Source organism: Cupressus sempervirens, chromosome 5 (assembly GCF_028749045.1).
Source record: "Cupressus sempervirens isolate cs-2001-9-10 chromosome 5, ASM2874904v1, whole genome shotgun sequence".
NCBI classification, from domain to species: domain Eukaryota; kingdom Viridiplantae; phylum Streptophyta; class Pinopsida; order Cupressales; family Cupressaceae; genus Cupressus; species Cupressus sempervirens.
This window is the reverse complement of record NC_143122.1, coordinates 215,092,650-215,105,709: the sequence shown is the minus strand read 5'-3', so window position 1 is coordinate 215,105,709 and position 13,060 is coordinate 215,092,650.

Below are 13,060 nucleotides of genomic sequence, written 5' to 3'. Positions count from 1 at the left end.
CCCCTCTGTTTCTATTTGCTAGTTTTGCTCGGTTGGTCAAGTATGAACATTTTTCCTATTTTTGGGATGGCGGTTTGAGATTTTGAGCTGTTATGCTGGCCATTTTTGCATACGATGTCCGATTTCTTTTATTTTTGGATTTTCAAAGTTTTTGCACCCAAAGGCCAAATGGGTTTTAATTTTGGAATTTTTCCAAAATTTGAAGTTTTTACCTCATTTTACGTGTCACCCCATTTTCTCGAGTTTTCCTGACACATTATGGTTTGTAGACTTGGATGATCTGTTTGGATATCAGTCAGACCACTTTTACATCTTTTGTTGCATTGGGATGCGTGATGCACCCATCCTCTTCATTTTGTTTCGATTGAGGGATTTTTCACTTTGTGTTCTCATTCAATCCTTTGGTATGATCTTCATGCTGGTGGTCCGCCACACACGAGTACATTTGTCAGGTGACTTGCGGGGCCCGATCTTCCATGGTACTTCCAAAAGTTGTGATCATTTGGGATGGGTTGGGAAATTGCATGCCTACGGGCACTCATCGTTGGATGAACATGGGTAGGGTAGGATAGCATATGGAGGGGGCTTCTACCTCGCAGCCTAGTGATCATTGTGCCCCAAGGGTTGGCTAAGGAAGCTTTTATTAAGTGATAATTAAATAAAATATTGGGTTGTAATAATCTTAAGATAATAAAATGTTTGGGGTGTTAGAGCCTTTCTATTAAGGGATGTTGAATCTACACAAGTCCTAGCTTGGGCTTTTGATGCCAATAGACTCTCCATGATGTTAGTCCCTACATAGTAGCCTTTGAGATGTCTAACTAGGACCTATAGTTATGCATTGTCGGTGTCTTGGATTCAGTCATCATACTGTCTGGCGTGAGTGTTAGCCATGGATGTTGTTTTGTGTGTTTTGTGGTTGGATATTTATCTCCATCAGCATGGCAGGTGTGGACCTATAGGTTCCATGTGGTTGGGAGGCATAGCTACCTTCACCACTGCTAAGGATAGGTGTATAGGGACGATCTCTTGTCCTAGTGCGACTGTTGCTGGATGTTTTCCCTTGATGCTTCAAGTTTCAGAGTATGTTTTCTTGTGATTTATGCTTTCATTGGAATGCTTGGATATCATGTTTAGATGATGTTAGTTTATTTCACACATTTCCATATTATGATGTTTAACATATGCCTAGATGATGTGAATTGTTGTATTAGTTTATCTATTTCTTATTGGTTTAGCATGTTAGATTTTCTTATTACGATGTTCAACATGTAATAGGTGATGTTATCTACTTTTAGGATTATCTAATGCTTTACTAGTAGCATGTTAGATTTCCTTATGCTTATGTTGGTAGCATGTTTAGTAGTGACATTCCTATTACGACAGTATCGACGATCCGATCGGTGGTTTGGGATGTTACGCGTGGGAGATGGCTAGGATCCATGATGGTCTTATGATGCTATTGACAGTTGGTAGGAACTACGTACTTAATTTGGTTGTTTTGTAATTGTGATATTATCTCTATACATTGCGATGTTGCTTATGTTCACTGTGATGTTGCTTTTAGTACATTCTTTCCTGCTGTAGTTTTAGATGGATAGATGTATCTCCTTCTTGATCTTGGCATCTTCTTGATTATGCATTCAAGTGTTCACTCCTCAATCTATGTGGATTTGGTACTCCCTGGTGTGGAGGTTTTGAACTCTATTTTTCTCTTTTTTCCCCTTTTGTGTTTTCCTTTAGTGTTTTTGTGTTTCTATGGGCGACATTTTATCAACATGGTGCGACATAAAAATATATCGCATGCCCATAAAAACTGTGTCGTACGATGCTGGAAAGTATCGCACACCTCTTGGAGGAATGTCATGCGATACTGGAAAGTATCACACGCCTCTTGGAGGAATGTCATGTGATACTGGAAAGTATCGCACCTCCTTTGGAGAAATGTCATATGATACCCTGAAAGTATCGCACGCCCTTGAGAAAAGTGTCACTCAAACTCTTAAAGTGTCGCCCTCCTTCTTAAGGAATGTGGCGCGATACTTTTTAGTGCTATATTAAAGTATCGTACGGGTTTTGTAAAAACCTGTGCGAGCTGATAGCGTGCACTTTTTGATTTGATCCAAACTTTTTGAGAGTTTTTTTCGATACCCTTTTCGGTGTTCTTCGACCCTATGTTGTTTCTTTTTGGATTCGGGTTGTTTTCTTTCAATTCTTTTTTGCATATTTTTGTTGTAGTCCTTTGGTGTTTAAAATATATCATTTAAGTATAAGTTCCTTATACTTAAGATATATTTTAATATATGCAATGAATCTTTTGAGATAGGTTCCAGACCTCTTGGAGATAAGATAAAGATTCTATGAAATTTCAAGGCTCTAGAAATCCAGACTTAGCCAATTTTCAAGGCTTCAAGATTTCAGGCTTAGCCAAATTTTAGGATTTTGCATTTTACCCTAGCTTGGTGTTTTGTTGATGATTGGTCATTTCTTGAGCCCTCATATTGTATGTGGTGGTTGTTAGCTTTTGTTCACGTGTGTCAGTTTGCTAGTGGCATTTAGAGATCTGTTGGTTGCTAGGATTGTGGTGAAGTCTTCCATTGCAATCTTTGTGATTCTTGTATGATGTTGTCATGTGCATTCATACTTGTAAAAAAAAAAAAAAATCTTGGCTTGTATTGAATCCTTGTTCCAAGGATCTTTGGGCAGGGCATTATAGGTGTCCTATCTCTCCTTTGGTCTGTTGTTACTATGTAATGGGGTTTTAGGGTCCTTTCAAATCCTGTTTTCCTTAATAAAAAACAAATAATCTCACTGATTATAAAAAATTTACATTGGATACTCGACCATAAGGAAAGTATTCTTCTTTTTATGCCAAGTCCTAATAACTAATTGAGTCAGCCTTGAGGTTTTCATAATGTACAATGAATAATCTAGGACCATTATAAGATATTCCAATTACGTTTGGCACATTACAACACATAATACATCAATTGCAAAGACCAGTCAACCTCTAAGGAATAATCCACACATTATCCTTCACAAGTCTTCACTAGATGATCAACTCATTCTTCCACATTAACCATAGCATCACAAACATATCTTTAACCATCATAAAATCCTGCTAATCAAACTTTAACCTCTCTAAAAAGATACAAGTAAATTATCGACACTCTATATCTGGCGACCTCCTCTCAAATCTATTTCCAAAAAAATTTGCATAACTGTGTCCAGTCTTCAAAACTCTTTTTGCAAACATAGACACAAAATCAAAACACATTCCTAAATTCTAATATAACTCCACAGAACATAAATGTCAATCCTCTAATTACGTAAAACAAAATCTTCCTCTACAAATCTAACAGTGCTCATTAGAAGGTTGATATGTTGACATTAATGACAAACCAAGTCATTGTTGGATACAATTGATTAATTGTGTGTTGTCTTTGATGTTACACAAATCTTTTATCAGTTGATAGTCAGTGCATGCCGAGCTCACTTGGTCAGTGAAGATAGTTTTCCTTGTCTACCGAGTGTTCTTGTGTTTGCTTTGTAAATAAGGCAATATCTACCGAACTCACTCGGGCGTCAAAGGAATTTATTCAGAAAAGAGCGTTTACTGAGCTCACTCAGTTAACAAAGGGAAAATTGAGTAGAGCTAGTAACGACTGAGTTCACTCGGTTACCAAAGGAATTTTATAAGTTTGCATTGCTAACCGAGCTTTTGTTGGTCAACATAGGAAGTTGCTTCAAAATTAGTTTCTACCAAGCTAGGTCAGCTACCAAAAGATTTTCTTATTTTGGCATGTAAAGCTTTAATTATTTTACCTATTGATTCTAGCCAACTGAGGTAGTGAATATTGGTTGTTCTAATTTATATTTGAGCCAAATTGACAATCTGGAAGGTATAAGTAAAATGTCAATTTGTGATTTCAAAGTATGCAAGTTGAATGAATTGAAAGAGATAACAAGAGAGGAAGCAAACTTGAAGGATAAGCAGGTATCCTTGTGGAGGAAAAAAGTATTATTTGATCAAGAAGGATCAAGTATAAGCCAGAACATAGATCTTTAATTAGCAATTCAGTTGCATCACAATCAGGTCATTTCATTGTTACTCTCTAACCATTGTAGCAGTGATCTAAAATCTCTTAACAGAGTTGGTTTAACAACCATTTGTAAATCCTCTAACAAAGTGGCAATTCCATTGAATTGTTTCAAGACCTCTTACAAGGCCACTCCTAATAGGGTGATTAAATCCTTTAATAGGGTCACACCTAACAGTGTGCTTTGTAACCTTTAACAGGGTTGACTCCTAACAAGACTCACTTAAGAAGAGTAAAAAACAGTAACTAGTTACAATTGGTGGTTTTTCCCAAATTGGGTTTTCACATTAAATCCTGGTGTCATACATGTTCATGTTATTTCTTTCATGCTTGAAAGTAAATTACTAACAATATCTTAAGATCTGCTAAGTTAAACACATTCTGTATTTACCAAGTTACAACAATTTCTCTATGCTTACGGAGTATCAACAGTAATCAATTTTATTAGTTTGAATTTAATTTGATGTCTAAGGGATCTAGTATTTATTTGAGTAGTAACTGATTCACCCCTCCCCTCTCAATTACTCCTCTTATATTTTCAACAATTGGTATCAGAGCTTTTGGTGCTTGTAGAGAAGGTTTCAAGAACCTAAGCTAAAGATCGGGTTGTCTTACAAAAGAGAGATTCCAAAGCTAAATAGAGACAACTTTTTAGCATGGCAAGGACTTATGAGGCTTCATCTGGCTACCATCAGTGACTCAAGATGCAAATATCTTGATGAAGAATATAAAACTCCCATTGGAACATTATCAGTTGAAGTTTTGCTAAGAAAAAAGAACTATAACATCATGATGATTGATATTGCATCTGCTCTTAGATATGTTGAATTTGATGAGGTCAAAGACTGTAAAATTGCTTTTGATATGTGAAACAAATTGAAAGAAATCTATGGAGGAGATGACAATGTAAGAGGAGCCAAAGAAGAAAGCCTTAGAGGAAAATTTGATCAAATGAGAATGAGAGAAGATAAGAATGTTGCAAAATATGTGGAAAGAATTAAGGTCAGTGTCAGTGCAATCAGAGCATCTAGAGGCAAAATCAAAGAGGAAACTATTGTAAGAAAAATACTTAGAACTCTGCTTCCCATCTATGAAATCAGAGTGTCTACTATTCAAGAAAAGATATGTGATCCAAATAACAAGATAGGCTTGGATGCCCTAGTAGGAAGATTGACAGCTTTTGAACTAGACAACTTTGACAACTATATTCTTGCTTCCAAGAATATTGAGTCTACATTTGAAGCTAAATTCTCACTCAAAGAAAATAGCAAGAAAATAAAATATAATCAATCAAGAAGTGAGAAAGAAACTAAAGAAAGTTCTGATACTAATCTTAAAATTGTTGAATCCCTACTTGCAAAGAAATACTCTGGGAGTAGAGGAAAGTAAAAAGGTAAAATTCCTCTAATGTGTTTTTCTTGTGAAGAAATTGGCCATATTGTTGTTAGGTGTCTGAACAAAGAAAGCAAGGAAGAGAAGCAAAGCCACAAGTACAAAGGAAAGAAGGAATTCAAAGGTCACAAATCCTACAAAGACAAAGGTAAGAAAACTTGTTTTATGGCTAAAGATTCTAATAACAATGAAGATGAAATAATATATATTGTTGTAAAAGATGAATCTGATTATGAAGGAGATAAGACGACACTTGTCTCTCCTGATCATAGATAGTGGATGTTCTCACCATATGACTAGAGATAAAACTAAGTTTGAACATTTTGAACACTATGATGGAAGTAGTGTAAGGTTTGGAAACAATGAACCCTGTTGCATAAAAGGAAAAGGTTGTATCTCATTAATCGATGAACTTGTATGTGACAATGCCTATTGGGTTGAAGGACTAAAACATAATTTACTAAGTCTGACACAATTGAATAACATTGGATTCAAGGTAGAGTTCATGAATGACAAGGCAAGACTGATGGATGACAAAGGAAATATGATTGGATTAGGCAAGTAAACAAAAGGTAACCTATTTTATCTTGATCTTAGTGATTGTTCATGTTTTATTGCTCAAGTACAAGAAAGCTGGTTATGGCACAGAAGACTATGTCATATAAACTTTGATAATGTGGTCAAGATAAGAAAACTCAAAAGAGTAAGAGGTATCCCTAGTTTGAAGAAACCTAATGTTGAATTATGCCAAATTGGTAAAATGGGAAAGACTAGTTTTAAGAATAAAAACTATCAGTTAGAAGATGTCTTGGAAATTGTGCATACTGATTTATGTGGAACCATTGGAATAGAAAGTTATAGTGGAGAAAATATTTTCATTCTTTTTGTTGATAATTATTCTAGAATGATGATTGTTATGTATCTGAAAGAAAAATCAGAAGCTTTTGAGAAATTCAAATGGTATTTGGCAAGAGTAGAAAAAGAAACTAGAAAAAGATTAAAATGCTTAAGATCAAATAGAGGTGGTGAATTTATCTCAAATAAATTCAACAATTTTTGCATTGAAAGAGGAATCAAAAGACAAGTATTAGCCCCTAGTACTCCTAAGCAGAATGGAATAGCTGAAAGAAGAAATAGATCCATCATGGATTGTGCAAGAACACTAATGATTGAGAAGAATTTTGTTATCAAATACTGAAAAGAAGCTATTAGCACTACAGTTCATACTTTGAACCAAATTCAATTGAAGAAGGACTCAAACAAAACTCTCTATGAACTATGGTATGGCTACAAACCCAATATAAGATACTTGAAAGTATTTGGTAGCAAATTTTATATCTTGAAAGAATCTAAAAAAGGAAAATTTGATGTAAAAGGTGATGAACGTATATTTCTAAGATATTCCTACAGAAGTAAAGCATACAAATGTCTGAATTTTTCCACTCACAAAATCATAGAAAGTGCACATGTGAGAATTGATGAATTTGCAGAAAAGAGTGAAGAAGAAAGAAAAAAGGAGCTAGAAGATTACAAAAGATTTTTTTACTATGAACCAGATACATTGCCAAACATATTTGACAAAAAGGAGACTTCATTGCCCGAGCTCTCCAAGTCTCCAATAGTTGTCGAGTTGCAAGAAGTACAAACTGACTCACAAGGACCCGAGACACATTCAAAGGCTACCGAGTTAGTACATACCAAGTTTGAAAGACCCAAGCCACAAATAGAAGAACCCAAGCTTGAAATTAAGATTCAAAATGAAGACAGTGCAATTCATTCAAAAGTCAAAGAACCATAGTCTTAGTACATGTTTACTTGCTAAATTTGAACCTAGAAGTGTTAAGGATGCACTAGAAAAAACCTGGATTGAGGCTATGAATGAAGAAATAAAACAAATAGAAAAGAATAAAACTTAGACTCTTGTTCCTAGGCCCAAAGATTAAAATGTGATTGGTACAAAATGGGTATTTAAAAATAAGTTGAATGAAGATGGAAAAGTGTCAAGAAATAAAGCAAGGTTGGTATGTAAAGGCTATTCTCAAGAAGAAGGTATTGATTATGGTGAGATTTTACCCCTATTGCAAGATTAGAAGGTATTAGGACTTTATTGGCATATGCAGCTTACAGAGGATTCAAAGTATATGAGATGGATGTTAAATCTGCATTCTTGAATGGAATTCTTGATGAGGAAGTCTACATTGAACAACCAGAAGGTTTTGTTGATCTTGACAAAAGGGACATGGTCTACAAATTGCACAAAGCACTATATGGTCTCAAAAAAGCCCATAGAGCCTGGTATGAAAGATTACATAACTATTTGATACAAATTGGTTTTTAAAGAACAAATGATAATGTTTGTCTGTACATCAAGGAAGGACCAGATAAGAAGATTGTATTGGTAGAAATATTTGTGGATGATGCTCTATTTACAGGAAATGATGACTTATGCAAAGCATTTTCAGAACAAATGAATAATGAATTTGAGATGTCCATGTTTGGTGAAATAAAATTCTTTTTTGGATTGCAAATACAATAGAACAAAAATGGTATCTATATCACTCGATCTAAGTACATCAAAGAGATACTCAGGAAATTTGGAATGGAAGATTCAAAACTAGTTGGAGCCCCAATGTATACTAGACTTAAGCTTACCAAAGATGATGACTCCAAAGAAGTAGAGCAGACCTTATATAGATCAATGATTGGGAAATTAAAGTATGTAGTACATACAAGGCATAATATTATATTAGTAGTTGAGATAGTGGCAAGATTCTCAGCAAAACTCAAAGAAAACCACATGATGGCAATAAAAAGAATCTTGAGATATCTAAAAGGTACTAAGACTATGGCTTATGGTACAAACTTAGAGGCAATCTTGACATAAAAGTATTTACTGATGCTGATTGGGCAGGAAATCTGGATGACAGAAAAAACACAAGTGGTGGAGCATTTTTTCTTGGTAAAAGACTGGTATCTTGAACAAGAAAGAAACAAAACTACATATCTCAATCCATAGAAGAAGTAGAATATGTAGCTACAATAGTAAATTGCTCTAACATTGTTTGGTTCAAACAATTGTTGGAAGGAATGAAGGTTGAAATCAAAGAGCTAGTAGCCATATCTTGTGATAACACCAATACAATCAATATCAAAGAATCTAGTGATGCATTCCAAAACAAAGCACATTGCTATAAAATGTCACTTTGAAAGAGAATTAGTATAGGAAAAGGAAATTAGATTGGAATATGTGTATATAAAAGAACAAATTGCAGATATATTCACCAAGCCATTACCTAAGGATGCATTTTTGTATCTAAGAGGTAAGAGAGGGGTCATCCCCCTATCTGAAACTCATTAAATAAAGTTTAGTGATGCATCAACAAGAACTAAGTTGAAGATCAATCACTTGATGCAGTATTGACAAGGACATATTGCAGATGAGTATGTACTCAAGGTACATTGACACTAATCAAAATTGTCTTTGGCATGTGTAGTCAAAGAGGGAGAAATTTACTGTCATATCTTTGTGAAATTTTGTAATTCCAAGAAGGAGAAGTTAAGTAGTTCCAATTCATAGAGGGAGAATACTATAGGAGAATTTTTCTATGTAAAATTAGAGAGGGAGACACTTTATAACAAACGGAGTCTTGTTCTCAAAATTTCATTGTGCTATGACATGTTGTGTTGTCATCAATGCCAAAGAGGGAGATTGTTGGATATAATTGATTAATTGTGTGTTGTCTTTGATGTTACACAAATGCCATATCAATTGAGAGTTAGTGCATGCCGAGATCACTTAGTCAGTGAAGATAGTTTTCCTTTTCTACCAAGCGTTCCTTAGTCTACTCTATACCGAAGGCAGTATCTACCGAGCTCACTCGGGTGTCGAAGGAATTTGTGCAAAAAAGAGTGTTAACCGAGTTCACTCGGTTAACAATGAAAAAATTGAACAGAGCTAGTATTGACCAAGTTCACTCGATTACCAAAGGAATTTTGAAAGTTCATAGTGTTAACTAAGCTTCTATTGGTCAACACAGGAAATTGCTTCAGAATTAGTTTCTACCGAGCTGGGTCAGCTACCAAAGGATTTTCTTATTTTGGCATGTAAAGTTTAATTACTTTACCTATTGATTCTAGCTGACTAAGATAATGAATATTTGTTTTTCTAATTTGTATTTGAGTTGACTTGATAATCTAGAAGGTATAAGTAAAATGTCAATTTGTGATTTCAAAGTATGCAAGTTGAATGAGTTAAAAGAGATAACAAGAGAGGAAGTGAGCTTGAAGGATAAGTAGGTATCCTTGTAGAGTAGAAAAGTATTATTCGATTAGGAAGAATCAAGTATAAGCTGGAATAGAGATCTGTAATCAGCAATTCAATTGCATCACAATCAGGTCATTTCATTGTTACTCTCTAACCATTGTAGTAGTGATCTAAAATCTCTTAACAGAGTTGGTTTAACAACCATTTGTAAATCCTCTAACAAGTTGGAAATCCCATTAAATTGTTTCAAGACCTCTTACAAGGCCACTCCTAATAGGGTCACACCTAACAGTGTGTTTTGTAACCTTTAATAGAGTTGTCTCCTAATAGGAATCACTTCAAAAGAGTGAAAAATAGTAACTAGTTACAATTGGTGGTTTTTCCCAAATTGGGTTTCCATGTTAAATCCTGGTGTCATATGTGTTCATGTTATTTCTTTCATCCTTGCATGTAAATTACTGACAATATCTTAAGATCTTCTAAGTTAAACACATTATGTATTTACCAAGTTACAACAATTTTTGTATGCTTACCGAGTATCAGCAGTAATCAATTTTATCAGTTTGAATTTTATTTCACATCTAAGGGATCTAGTATTTATTTGAGTAGTAACTAATTCACCCTCCCCTCTTAGTTACTCCTCTTATATTTCCAATAGTCATGAATTCAACACATTAGCATTGAATCATCCCAAAACATTCCATACAATCTCTCTAGTAGCATTCATGCCATCAATCTACCCCTTTGGCATTAATGACAACATATGATGAAAAACATCAAAGTACCACGAACACCAAAATATTTCTTCCACATCTGCCTTTACTCCCCCATTCATGTTACTCATGAATGTAAACATACATCTTCCTTGTAGACAAGTTGTGAAGAGTTTTTCATGTTCTGATCTCCCCCATTGATCAATAATGTATATATCTCCTCCATTAGCTCTAGAAGGTGTTTTTCATGTATTAGTTTTCTCCATTAACATCAATGACAAAGGTACCATTATGACAATAAGAAAAACTTGACAAGTGTCCAAAGATACTATTTGAATACCTTTACCAAGTCCTTAATGACGAAGTTCAAACAAATATACTCCCCCATAGGAGAAGCATCAAGCATCCAATCCAAAAAAAAATAGTGCTTTGATTATACTAGACTAATGCAATTCTGCAATGATTACTCTAAAGAAGTTTGGGATATAACCCTAAAAATTCCTCACAAGTACTCAAATGTATCCTTAGCCAAAGTTTTGTGAAAATACCACCTATCTGCTCCTTTGTGCTAACATTCTCCAATATGATTTCCATCTATGTTACATTTTCACTCAAAAAATGATACTTTATTTCAATGCACTATATCTTTAAATGTAACATTATATTCTTTGACATATTAATTGTGCTTGTGTTGTCATAGTGAATAATATTAAGCTCAGTAAACTCAATACCAATATCTTGTAACATATGCTTCATCTAATTAATCTTATTACAATTGTTTGGTGCTACTATATACTCTACTTCTATTGTAGACTATGATATATAATTCTATTTCTTACTTAGCCATGAAACCGATCATCCTCTCAAGAAGAATGCTCCACCACTAGTGCTCTTTCTATTATCTACACTTCTTTCCTAGTTTGCATCAATGTACACATAAGGTAATGCCATGTGATCCATCATACCATAAGCCATAATTAGGTGTACCCTTTAGGCATCTGAATATCCTCTTTACTATTGCAACATGTGTCTCTTTAGAATGTTCTTGGAATCTTGCTACAATCCCAACTACATTAGATATATCGGGTCTTGTATACATGTCAAATACTACAATCCTCCTATCGTAGATTTGTACCTTGTCTAGTTTGCACTAGAAGATTCATCTTTACTAGATAATTTCCATCCTATAACCATAGGTATTCCAACTAGCTTACAATTCTCCTATCCAATCTTCTTCAACAAATTCTTAAGATACTTAGCCTATGATATCAAAATACCATCCTCATTCTGATTTATTTGTAATCTCGAGAAATATTTCAGTACTCCAATCATACTAATCTCAAATTCATTCTTTATTTCTTCTGAATCTTATTGCTAGCTTCATCATTCCCTCCAAAAATAATGTCATCAATAAATACAACAATAATCAATAAGCCATCTTCACTCTTTCTCAAATACATGTTACTATCCACATCACCTTTCTTAAATCCCAAATTATGCAAATTATTTTTCTTAAATTATCATATGGTGCTCCATTTGTCTACTAACTTCTTGGTTGTAAGCTTCTAGTCCCATAGACCCAAGTTGTGCTCTTTTGTTGGACATTAATAAATTTATCTTATCTTATCTTATCTTATCCAATCTTGCATACCAAGCTCCAGGTGCTTGCTTCAAACCATACAATGCTTTCTTTAATTTGCAAACCATATCCTTTTCTTTCTTTAGGGGAAATATGTTAGGTTTCTCAATGCAGGTCCTTCTTCCTCAAGATCTCCATTAAGAAAATTCGACTTAACATTCATCTAATAAGTCTTAAAGTTCTTGTTAGTTGCATATGTAAAAAGAATTCTCACCACTTCTAATCTAGCAATAGGGGCAAAAGTTTTCTCAAAATCAATTCCCTCTTATTTTGAATAACCTTTGCATACTAACCTTTCTTGGTTTCTTACCACTTCTCCTTGCCCATTTATTTTGTTTATGAATACCCACTTAGTACCAATAGCATTCTTATCTTTAGCTCTAGGAACCAAATCCCAAGTCTTATTTCTCTCAATATGCATTAATCTGTCTTTCATAGCTTTAATCTAAAACTCATCTTTACAAGCTTCATCGATAGTCTTAGGTTCAACTTGAGATATTAAACATAATTCTTCACTAACCTTGTTTCTTATCATCACTCCTTTATTTTTACTTCCGATGACTTGATCCATAGGGTGATTCTTAACAACATATATGTTAGGTGTTCTCTACTTGATTATTATTTTTGCTCTTAGTTCTAATCTAGGTTTTTCTTTTTGTTCTTCCATTTGCAATTTATTCTGCAAATCAGTGTCAATTTCATAAAACAATTCCCACTCAACATTCTGATTAATCCTTTGATTAGTATTTTCATTAGAATCATAATCAAGTATTCTTTCCTAAATTGTGATTTTTCATCAAATTTCACATTAGCACTGTCAAAAATAGTCTTTAATAGCTTATTAGAAAATCTATATACCTCACTCTTTAATGAATGTCCAATGATTCATTAGGTGTCTTACCAGTGCCTTGCCTAATTTTTACTCTATAATATGTATAAGTTGCGGCTTTCA